Source organism: Chiloscyllium plagiosum, chromosome 12, assembly GCF_004010195.1.
Source record: "Chiloscyllium plagiosum isolate BGI_BamShark_2017 chromosome 12, ASM401019v2, whole genome shotgun sequence".
In the NCBI taxonomy this organism is placed as follows: Eukaryota; Metazoa; Chordata; class Chondrichthyes; order Orectolobiformes; family Hemiscylliidae; genus Chiloscyllium; species Chiloscyllium plagiosum.
Window position 1 is genome coordinate 59,459,607 of NC_057721.1, and position 11,517 is coordinate 59,471,123.

The 11,517-nt window shown below is 44.4% G+C and overlaps 1 long non-coding RNA gene across 1 annotated transcript in view; it reads left to right on the forward strand.

Moving 5' to 3' along the window:
* The window catches only part of LOC122555570, a 142,656-nt gene extending 131,809 nt beyond the window's left edge, over positions 1-10,847 (forward strand). Inside the window, exons 2-3 of the long non-coding RNA XR_006313308.1 lie at positions 5,351-5,455; positions 10,069-10,847. This is a non-coding gene — a long non-coding RNA (uncharacterized LOC122555570). The remainder of the gene's footprint in view (positions 1-5,350; positions 5,456-10,068) is intronic.
* The last annotated feature ends 670 nt before the right edge of the window (positions 10,848-11,517 follow it).

Consider the following 11,517-nt stretch of genomic DNA (forward strand, 5'->3'; position numbering starts at 1 on the left):
ACACCTGTACTCAATACTCTGACCAATAAAGGAAAGTATACCAAATGCCTTCTTCACTATCCTATCTACCTGTGACTCCACTTTCAAGGAGCTATGAACCTGCACTCCAAGGTCTCTTTGTTCAGCAACACTCCCTCGGACCTTACCATTAAGTGTATATGTTGTTTTGACTTTTTTTTTCCCAAAGTTCCAAAACAATGCAACAGCATATTAAACAGTAATTGCTGCTCCTGGAATTCGAGGAAATCACCTCCAACACCTAAAATACCTCAATAAAGGAGCAGCTGTTACAGCCAGAAATGTTTTCCGATTCAGACCCTTGAGACTGCTCCGTCATTTTTGATCTCAACCTTGTCTCAATTCCATTTTCCTGCTCACACCACATAACTCTTTAACTGATTACTAATCAAAGGTATGTCTATCTCCCCCTTCAACTCAAAAGCAAAAACAGAAGTTGCTGGAAATCCTCGGCAGGTCTGGCAGTTTCTGTGAAGAGAAATCAAAGTTAACTTTTCAGGGCCAGTGACTCTTCGCCAGAGCTGAGCTAGGTAAATGTTGGTTTATATGCAGAAGATAGGGTGCGGGAAAGGGGTAAGGAGTAAACTATAGGGTGAGGTAGAGCCCAAAGAGAGAGAAGAATACTTGGACAAAGGAGTGGATACCGATTCTGCTGGGAGAGTGAATAGCTGTTAATGAGGACTCTTAGTGACGAACACTAGGTAGTGTGTAAAGGCAGACTATGTGATAACAAGGCCTTGAGTGTGTGTAGGGGTCTAGGACATTGGGAAGTTCAGGCCCTAAAATTATTGAACTTGATATTGAGTTCAGAAGCCTGCAGTGTCCTCAAGCTGAAAAAGAGATGTTGTTCTTTCAACTTGCACTGAGCTTCATTGGAGCACTACAGCAAGCCTGAGACAAGAGATGTTAGCCAGGGATCAGGGTGATGTGTTAACGTGGCAGGCAACTGGAAGCTCAAGATCTTTTTTGCAGACAGAATGGAGGTGTTCTACCAAGTGGGGACCCAGTCTATGCTTCATTTCCCCAAATGTAGAGGAGACCATATTCTGAGCAGCGAATGCAGCAAACTAGATTGTGAGAAGTGTAGCTAAAGTGCTGCTTCACCTGGAAGGTGTTACACCTTTGGTGGTTGAAAAGGTGCCACGGGGCTGTGGGGGGTGTTGGGCGTGAACGAAGAGTGGACCAGGGTGACTCAGAGGGAACACTCGGTGAAATGTAGACAAGGGAGGGGAGGGGAATATGTGTCTGGTGGTGGAATCTCATTGGAGGTGTCAGAAACAGCAGCTGATGAACTTCTGGATGTGGATGCTGGTGGGATGGTAGGGAAGGACAAGGGGGACCCTATTGCTGCTGCAGGAGGGAAGAGAGGGGGTGAGGGGAGATGTGCAGAAGATGGGTCGGCCCCGGTTGAGGGCCTTTTAACAATGGTACTGGGGAGTCCTTGGTTGAGGAAGAAGGAGGACATTTCAGAGATTCCCTTGTTGAAGTTGACTTCATCGGTATCAATGGGGGATGGAGGCAGAGGAGCTGGGAGAATAGAATGGAGTCTTACAGGAAACAGGCTGCGAGGATGAAAAAGGTAAAAACATGTGGGACCTGTCCTCGGATGCTGCCTGAATTGCTGTGCTCTTCCAGCACCACTGATCCAGAATGCGAGGATGTATAGTCTAGGTAGCTGTGGGAGTTGGTGAGTTTATAATGGAGATTAGTGGCCAGTCTATCCCCAGAAATGGAAACAGAGATGTTGAAGAATGGAAGGGAAAATTCAGAGATAGACCAGGTGAAAGTGAGGGTGGAGTGGAATTTGGAAGCAAAATTGCTAGACTTTTCCAATTCCAGATGAGAGAGGGAAGCAGCACCCAATTTCTCATCAATATATTGGAGAAAGAGTTGTGGGTGGGGCCCGAATAGGACTGGAACAAGGCATGTTCCACATATGCCCACGAAGAGGCAGGCATAACTGGAGCCCATGCGCATACCCACGGTCACCCCGTAATGGGACGAAAATGAGAGGAGTTCAAAGAGAAGTTGTGGAGGCTGAGGACGAGCTCGGCCGGGCTCAAAGTGTTGACAGTAGCCAATATCTCATAGTCTCAGCTCATTCGACTGAACCTCCGGAATAATGTGAAGGTCATTATGGCAATGGAACTTGCATTTGCAATGTGTGAGATTGCATTGCTACATGGATCTCTGCCAGATTTCCACATATCTGCAGGTGATGGTCCAGGAAACTTCATGATCCTATGTATTGAATCATCTCTGTGATTCCCCTGCCTCCACTGGTGGGGATAGTATAGCAATATCTTGACACTGACACTCCCACATATTCTGGGGTGATACCCTTTTAATCTGTGGCACCGACTTTACTGGCAAGTTATATCTCTGATGTACTAGGATCTGATTGGGCTAATCAGGTTTGGTATTGCCTCCTCAGATATCCCTTCGTTCTCCTGACACATGACAGCTAAAGGGACCAGTGGTATATGACACAAAATGCATTATTAAGGTATATCCCTTCATATTGTGAAACATACCCTAATGCAAGTTATTGCCTTTAACCTTGCTCATCCTGCCTTTATGATAAAACCCTATCTTCGTTCTCCACTCATGCCAACAACACCTTGATACATCTCATTGTATAGTGTGCTTTCTACCATTACCACTACGTTTCAAAGTACGTTCACCACTGGGTTTATCACCTGCTACGGGCAATTTGCCATCACAATACCAGCTAGACTGGTACCCTAACTGTTTTTATGGCTGTCACTCCACAAATGAATGGCTTGCAGCCTCACTGTTCCACCTTAAGTCAAGACCTGGTGTTCTGGGCCATCTAGACTACAAAGACAACATGATTTATGTTAGTCAGGTATTACGTGAATTTACAGGGAAATTTCTTCTATAGGCCTCTGAATCAACATACTAGTTGCTACCGGACGCCTGGAGGAAGAACGCCTCATCTTCTGCCTCAGAACACTTCAATCCCAGGGCATCAATGTGGGCTTCAACAGTTTCCTCATTTCCCCTTCCTCCACCTCACCCTAGTTCCAAACTTCCAGCTCAGCACTGTCCCCATGACCTGTCCGGACTTGGCCGACCTGCCTATCTTCTTTTCCACCTATCCTCTCCACCCTCTTACCCCCCGACCTATCACCTTCATCCCCTCCCCCACTCACCTATTGTACTCTATGCTACTTTCTCCCCACCCCCACCCTTCTCTCATTTATCTCTTCACCCTTCAGGCACTCTGCCTGTATTCCTGATGAAGGGCTTTTTCCCAAAACGTCGATTTTACTGCTCCTCACATGCTGCCTGACCTGCTGTGCTTTTCCAGCACCACTCTAATCTAGACTCTGGTTTCCAGCATCTGCAGTCGTTGTTTTTACCTAGTTCACATCTGAATGGTATGCACATAGCAGCTTGGACATATAAGCCTCAGAGCAGAGCTAATTGACAGGGATTTTACAATCGCTACAGCATGCAGATGTATCCTTTCACTTGGGATGCTGTGTGCTTGTGCCAGATAACTCACCTTGCCAGATCACAGATCACTTGTCAGATCCATTATGGAACCTTTCTCAAGTGCTGAATTCACAATGGTCTATGGTCTTCAGCAGCATTTACTGCTGGTGATACTTCCGCACAGATTTCCTTGGTTGTGATGGGAACATTGTACCAGGCAGTAGAGAAAAGGGTGTCAAGCTTTTTAGCGCAGTTTCATATTCTCTCAAATCAACACACCCGACTGAGAGTGAAACTTCAGGTCTTAGCAACACTTGATTTCATTCAGCAGCACATTGGGGATTCCAATAGTAATCTCACTCAGGGTGGACCAGGAAAGATGTGTCAAAGTAGTTTGAGGGTCAATTATTAGTTATTGGTACAATAGAGGGTGCTGTGCTCTTTTAATTATCAGTTAACTGACCTTGAATACTTGTAGCTTGACGCAAGGAGTCCGAACCACACTAATAACGCTCAATTTAATGAATACAACAATTTATTGGAAAAACAGACTCAGGGCACGCTAAAGAGGAAATTGAACCTGTTTCCTGAGGAGACGTTAACTTGACTTCATTCTCTTTCAGTTATGGCTTAGATTAAAGCCCCAATAAAATTCACACCTACAAATCAGAAAGCTTTTCACATTTTCACTCCCAAAAATATATTTACTTAGGTGATATTTCAGCCATTATCTATGGAGTTTATTTTTACTGGTGGAGGTCATGTCTTGAGGCACAGGGTGGAGGGTCAGGATGATGTTGGTGGGTGTTGGCTATAGTTTTGTCTGTTAATAGCTTTTAAGCATGAAGCTGTAAACGTCCAGTTCCCTTTACCGTTTGGCTGCTTTTCGCGATCACTGCAATTTTGAACCTTTTCAAGCATCTATTTGTTGAATCAGACGGAGGTGCCCACAGTCCTGTCACCATTCTCTCTACTTTTCAGTGATACTTGCTGACCTCTGTTTGTTCAGTTGCAATTCATTCGGGGCACTATGGCAGAATACTTAAAACTAATATCAGTGGCAAAGCCTATTAGTTTATAAATACTCAACAGGAAATGAAAAGGCCATGGGAGTTTGACCAATAAATGTTTTATTTAAACTTTACATTCAATAAGATCATTTTGTGACACCCTGTTATCCTTGTAATATTTTCATTAAGTGTTAATTTGGCTAGGGTTTCAAAAGATAACACAATCATTTTTATTAATTTTACTATTATTAACTGATGCATACAGCTAAAGATGGGGGAAAAAAGCAGTAAATCTTGGAAATAAATGGAACGGATCTTGTATACCTTAAAACTGAACTCCAGTTCAGATAAGGACTCGTCACTTCCAGGTATTACCTAAATGCAGTGAATATCTGACTAGTGACTACTAATGCTGGAAATGATCCTGTGAAATAATATTGTACATCTGCTTAAAACATTTATATTGTATTCCTTTGTTTGTCACTAACTAAAATATTGACAGATGTTTTTGAAATTGGTCCAACAAAATAAAGCCCATTGACAAAATTGTGCACCAACACAGGCTGTGGCTACATAACCTGACACATCCCTTTCTCCTCTATCAGGTGTAATACACTTCTACAGGGGGTCAGTTCATTCAGTTGGCTGGATGGCAATGCTGAGTGATGCCAACATTGAGTTCAATTGCCACATCAGCTGAGGTTTCCATCAAAGGCTCTCCTTCTCACTCTCTCCTCTCATCTAGGGCATGGTAACCTCAGATTAAACCTCCAGTTATCTCTCTCTCTCTCTCTAATGAGAGAGCAGCCCTACTATCTGGTAGGACTATGGCAACTTTACCTTTTTACTTTCCCTCGCAGAAGGCCACACCTGGAGAAGCACTTTAAGATGGGACATGCAGCGATCTGTTAGAGCTATGGTGCAGAACTCACTTCAACACCAAAAGGAGCAGGCTACAGCTAGAGGTGAGCAACACTGCAAACTGATCAGTACCAATCTCTGCTGCCTTGTCACATCCTGGAGAGAATATTCATGAACATGCAGAAAATCATTTTCAGCTAGCTGTGCTCTGAATCATTGAGGCCCTCATGTTCTTGCATTTAAACATCAGCCAATTTCTGTGGCCTTGATCAAATATTCTCACCACTGCAGCATAGACAGGAGATGTCTGTTGAGGCCCTACAGATGTCTCAATGCATATGACTCTGTAGGGATTGTCCAGGGACTTTCCATTTCTGATGGGCAATTACTGAGTACAGAGGAACCTCAATACACTGAACAAGATGGACAGGCACTATTTTGTTCAGATAATTGATTTTACCTTGAACAAGGGAAGCCATGCTGATCTAACGCTGTACTCTACCAGAGAATTTGTTTAAATCTATAATTTTAATGTATTGAGTGCAAGAGGACACAGACTTCACATGATGAACAAAATAAAGCAATGATAACACGAGAAAACTTTTCAAAAATGCAGCAGTAGTTAGCATTTGGCAAGAAGTGGTGAAGTCAGCATTAAACAAGGTCCCGAACAGCTTCCACAGTCACAAGAGCATTTGTCAGTTTCCGGGAACTCAGTCTCGTGATAGAAAGACAGAAGCTCCGCCTTGCACATGCGTTTACGTTCTCGGCCATTTTGTCAGGAACGGCCCGGTAAAGTTCCGGGAATACAGTAAAACACTTACTTTTGCAAAGTGCTGTGTAACTAGCCCTTACCTAAAAGATATCCAGCCACTTATGCTTGAGCTGCTTGTGTTTCTTTGTTCTGGCCAGCGTTTCCACGTGTTCTTCAGTACATGTAAATCGAACACACTTACCTCTTTAATGTAACATTTTTGTGGGACCTTGAAATCTTCTTTGGATAATCCGAAATTTGGATAATCAATATTTGGATAATCGAGGTTCCTCTGTATTTGGAAACCTTCTAAAAAGCCCCCAGCTCTGAATTAGATTCTAACTTATTTACCTTTACCCATCGAAAATGGGAGGGATTAAAAATCTGCTCTAACACCTGACTCACTATAAAACTGAACCCATCCACACACTCCACACCTCCACCTCACCTACCCTAGCAGCTCCGCCCCACCCCAACCACCCTACAGACAACTGATCAAAACCCCCCGATACTAGACTTGACTACTTACCTACTCCTGCCATCTTACAAGCTGACCTGAGTATTCCCCCAACTTGGCCTGCCCCTGCCCCAAATGACTATCCACCATCACCTCCAACCGAATGTGACTTGACTAAACCCATGTTGATTGAAACCCACCCAAACTGACACCATCTCAATACAGCACAACATTTTCCACTACCCACCAAACACATTCCTGCATCCTGACCCCCTTCTTCCACTTTTATACCTCCCTGACTTCCCTGTCACTTATTCATTCACCCACCTGCCTGCCAGCTTACCTCTCTGCCATTTATTTGCCATCCTACCCCACCCCCTTACTCACTTACGTTGAGTATTTTGAAGGATTCTTGGTGTAAGGCCCAGCAAGACCTTATTCTGTTTCGGAAGCAAACTGACTTCATCAACTGCCTACTGAGTCTAGATTAGAGTGGTGCTGGAAAAGCACAACAGTTCAGGCAGCATCCGAGGAGCAGTAAAATCAGTGAGGTGATTACCTACTGAGCTCCTGTAGTATCCCTCACATCCAATTCCAGCTCCATCTTACCACCCACCTTTCCCAGAACAACTCGATATGTCTTAGATATCTGCTAAAAGACCGGAGCCCCTTGCATCTGCAGGTTATTTATAAAGCCCTTGTGCAACCAAATGAGCACTAGCTGGCTTGCAATTTTTAAAATATTTACATATGGGACGTGGGTGTTGCTGGTTGGCCAGCATTTATTATTCATCCCTATCTGCCCTTGAACTGAATGGCCTGAAGTTGAGACCTAACCACATTGCTATGGGTCTGGAGTCACACGTAGGCCAGACCACGTGATAATGCAGATTTCTCTCCCTGAAGGACATTATTGACCCAGTCGTTTTTTTTCTCTATAATCAGTAATGGACTCATAATCATCAGTAGAGTCTTAATTCCAATTTTTTAGAACATAGAACATAGAAAATTACAGCACAAAACAGGCCCTTCGGCCCACATTGTTGTGCCGAGATTTAATCCTAATGTAAAATATAATAACTTAACCTACGCACCCCTCAACTCACTGCTATCCATGTGCATGTCCAGCAGTCGCTTAAATGTCCTCAATGACTCTACTTCCACCACCACCGCTGGCAACGCATTCCATGCATTCACAACTCTCTGCGTAAAGAACCTACCTTTGACGTCTCCTCTACACCTTTCCGCTAATATCTTAAAACTTTGACTCCTTGGACCCGTCAATCCTGCCCTGAGGAAGAACCTCTGGCTATTGACCTTATCTATTCCTCTCATTATCTTGTATACCTTGATCAGGTCTCCTCTCTTCCTCCTTCTCTCCAGAGAGAAAAGTCTGAGCTTATTCAAACTTTCGTCATAAGGCAAGCCGCACACCCAGATCCCTCTGTTCCTTCACACTTCCAAGAATCCTGTCTTTAATCCTATATTCAGCAATCGAGTTCATCCTTCCAAAATGCAGCACTTCGCATTTATCCAGGTTGAACTCCACCTGCCATTTCTGAGCCCAGCTCTGCATCCTGTCTATGTCACGCTGCAGCCTGCAATAGCCCTCGATACTATCGATGACAACTCCAACCTTTGTATCATCGGCAAATTTACTAACCCACCCCTCAACCTCCTCATCCAAGTCATTCATAAAAACTACAAAGAGCAGAGGCCCAAGAACCGAGCCCTGTGGGACCCCACTCAACACTGTCCTCCAGGCAGAATACTTGCCATCTACAACCACTTTCTGCCTTCTGTCAGCCAGCCAATTCTGAATCCAGATAGCCAAATCTCTCTGAATCCCATACCTCCTGACTTTATGAATGACCCGACCATGGGGAACCTTATCAAATGCCTTGCTCAAGTCCATATACACCACATCCACTGCTCGACCTTCGTCAACCATTTTTTTAAAATTGAATTCAAATTCCACCATTTGCTGTGGAAGTTCTGGATTAATAGTCTAGCAATAATATCAGTAGGTCATCAACTCCACTAATATTTGCCCTGGACATGGCAGGCAAGGGAAATGCTACCTTGAGGGACCAGGAGGTTACGAAATCTGCTGGTGCATGTGTTCAGGCTTCTGTACCTCCTCCCCGATGGTAGAGGTTGTAGAAAACATTGCCAGGGTAGGATGGATTTTTGAGAATGCTTGGCGGCCTTTCCTTGACATCAGGCCTAGTAGATGGATTCTAACCCACCCATTGAGCAAAGGTTGGCTTTGGTGATTGTCCGGGCCAAGTTCACCACTCTCTGTAACCTGTACAGATGGGATGGTACAGACGTGGGGTGCCCTTCTCTCCCAGAACCACAGTAGAGACTTTGACACCAAAACATGCCAGCCTGGTCTGAGATTGTCACCTGGGTCAGTACAGTGAGTCACAGGTGTTTTGATGATTGACTAGCATTGTCGAAAAAAGGTCAATGATCTTGTATATAATTTCAGCATAAGAGCCATCATCCTTTCTCTGATTTCTCCCACTCACTCTCGCTCTCTGGCACTGTAGCTACCTCCCACCCGGTCCCTCAACACCAGCTCCATAGCCAAGAAAGGCAACCAGCATCTCTACTTTCTGTGTAGGTTGAGGAAAGCCCACCTCCCATCCCCTATCCTCACCACATTCTACAGAGGGTTCATTGAGAGTACCCTGACCAGCTGCATCACTGCCTGATTCGGGAACTGCACCATGTCGGATTGTAAGACTCTATAACGGATAGTGAGGACAGCTGAGACGATCATCAGGGTCTCTCTTCCCTCCATTACAGACATTTATACCACACACTGCATCGGAAAGGCTAACAGCATTGTGGACGACCCCACACATCCTTCATTCAAACTCTTCCTCCTGCCATCTGGCAGAAGATACCAGAGCATTCGGTCTCTCATGGCCAGATTGTGCAATAGTTTCTTCCCCAAGCCATGAGGCTACTTAACACTTTATGATCAAATTCTATTCCATTTTTTAATTCTTGCATGATTTTTTTGAATTGCTGCTAAGACAATGTTTAATTAATGATCATTCATTAATACACTGTAATTTGTCCATCACTGTGCCTATTGTCTTGTCTTGTCAGGAATTACTGTGCTGTCTTGCATGTTTTGCACTTCTCGATGCCCTGTATATGACTGTACTCTTGTGTAGTCTGTGTGTTCTTATAGCACCTTGGTCCTGGTTGGAACACTGTCTCGTTTTTATTGTACAAGCTGTATATGGTAGAAATGACAAATAAAGTTACCTTACTCTAGTCTCCTAAGTCTCATGCCTACCACTGCGATACCATTACTGCCTGTAACATTTTCCTGACACGCTGTTACCCATCACCCCCCTGCCAGCACTAACACTGCATGCCCTCTATGCTGCCTACTCATTTGTTCAGGACAGCTCACTGCTAGCATTAAAATTAGTAGCTGTGCCACCTGCTTTCATCTCCTTTAATAACTTTCTCTTGCATTTCAGGAGAAACCATCTTACAATGAGACAGAAAAAGTCAAGCCAGGTAACGGGATATAGGACTTTTGGCTACTTGCCCCTTATGAGGAAAGGATCTCAGCCCTGACTGCCTCAAGCAGCTGACTGACCACGTTGAAGATTCCAGGCTTCTATCAGAGGTTTCCCTTGACTAACTGTGCCAGATCCCTCTGAGTGAAAACTATTTCCCTTGAATTTACTGAAGACAGGTGACAACTATAACCGGCTTTTTTTCCTATGCTTCTGTGCCAAACAGAAAAGCAAACTACCATGGCAATGCAAGGCAAGGAAGAAATCTATGAGCATTAGGTAGGCTCAGAATGACTGATGACAGCAAAGCAAACAGCAAGCTGGGTGCAGTTCACGAGATGGGTCCATGAACCCATAGTCTCCTAGCTGCAGCATTATAATGATTGTTGCCAGTGTGCCCCAAGGGACAGCACTGAAGTTCTGAAACATACTGTAAGTTGATTAAGATGTACCTTGAGGGTTCTTGGAGACTGGCGTATGTTAGATGATAATGTTGATGGATGTGGGATGTGGCTGGTATCAATAAAGCGTGCCCTGAAATGTTGGTGTCCAGTATCCAAAATGGCAGCCTTTGGAGTTAAAGTTGCCACACACCCACTTTGACTTTCAAATCAGATTTCTCATCAAGCAACTTGTTTGGACAGTTCAGTAAGATCATAGGCTAAATATTAATGAGGCAAATTGTGATATTTAACAAGCTATAATTCCCCCTTAATTGGCAATGCACAGTTGCCGAGCAAAAAAACACATCTTGCTGTTCAGCAAATGTGTATAAGATGGAGCAAGATGTTCCTGATGTTAAGAAAGGTCTCACCACACTTGTTTCACAATTCTACCACAAATCTCACCATAGCCCACATCAATCAAACTTCTATGACATTCCACCCTGGTAATATGTTACGCATATTCAAAAAGATGTCAAAGCAAACCAATTAATCTTTCTTCAATTTCAAAAGCCCTAACCATCAAATGCTGCCCCTTCCATCTACCAGGGGAATTTACCACTGTTATACTAACTGCTGTGTGCATACGCCACAAGCAAACGTTGAGGAAGCTCTGGATGTGCTGTACTCCACCACTAACACCCTGGAGACAGAACACCCCGAGGCACTGTTTATTGTGACTGGCGGCTTCAATCAAGCTAATCTAAGGAAGGTGTTGCCCAAGTACCACCAGAACATTACCTGCCCCACCAGGGGCCCGAACATTTTAGACCACCGCTACACCACTCTTTTCCCTGCCCTCATTTCAGGAACACCCGATCACAATGCTGTGTTTCTTCTCCCAGTTTACAGGCAAAAGCTCCAGCAGGAGACCCCCTCACGGATACAAGTCCAGTGCTGGTCAGAGGAGGCAGAGGATCAACTCCGGTGCTGACTGGAATTGGCGGATTGGGCCATGTTCAAA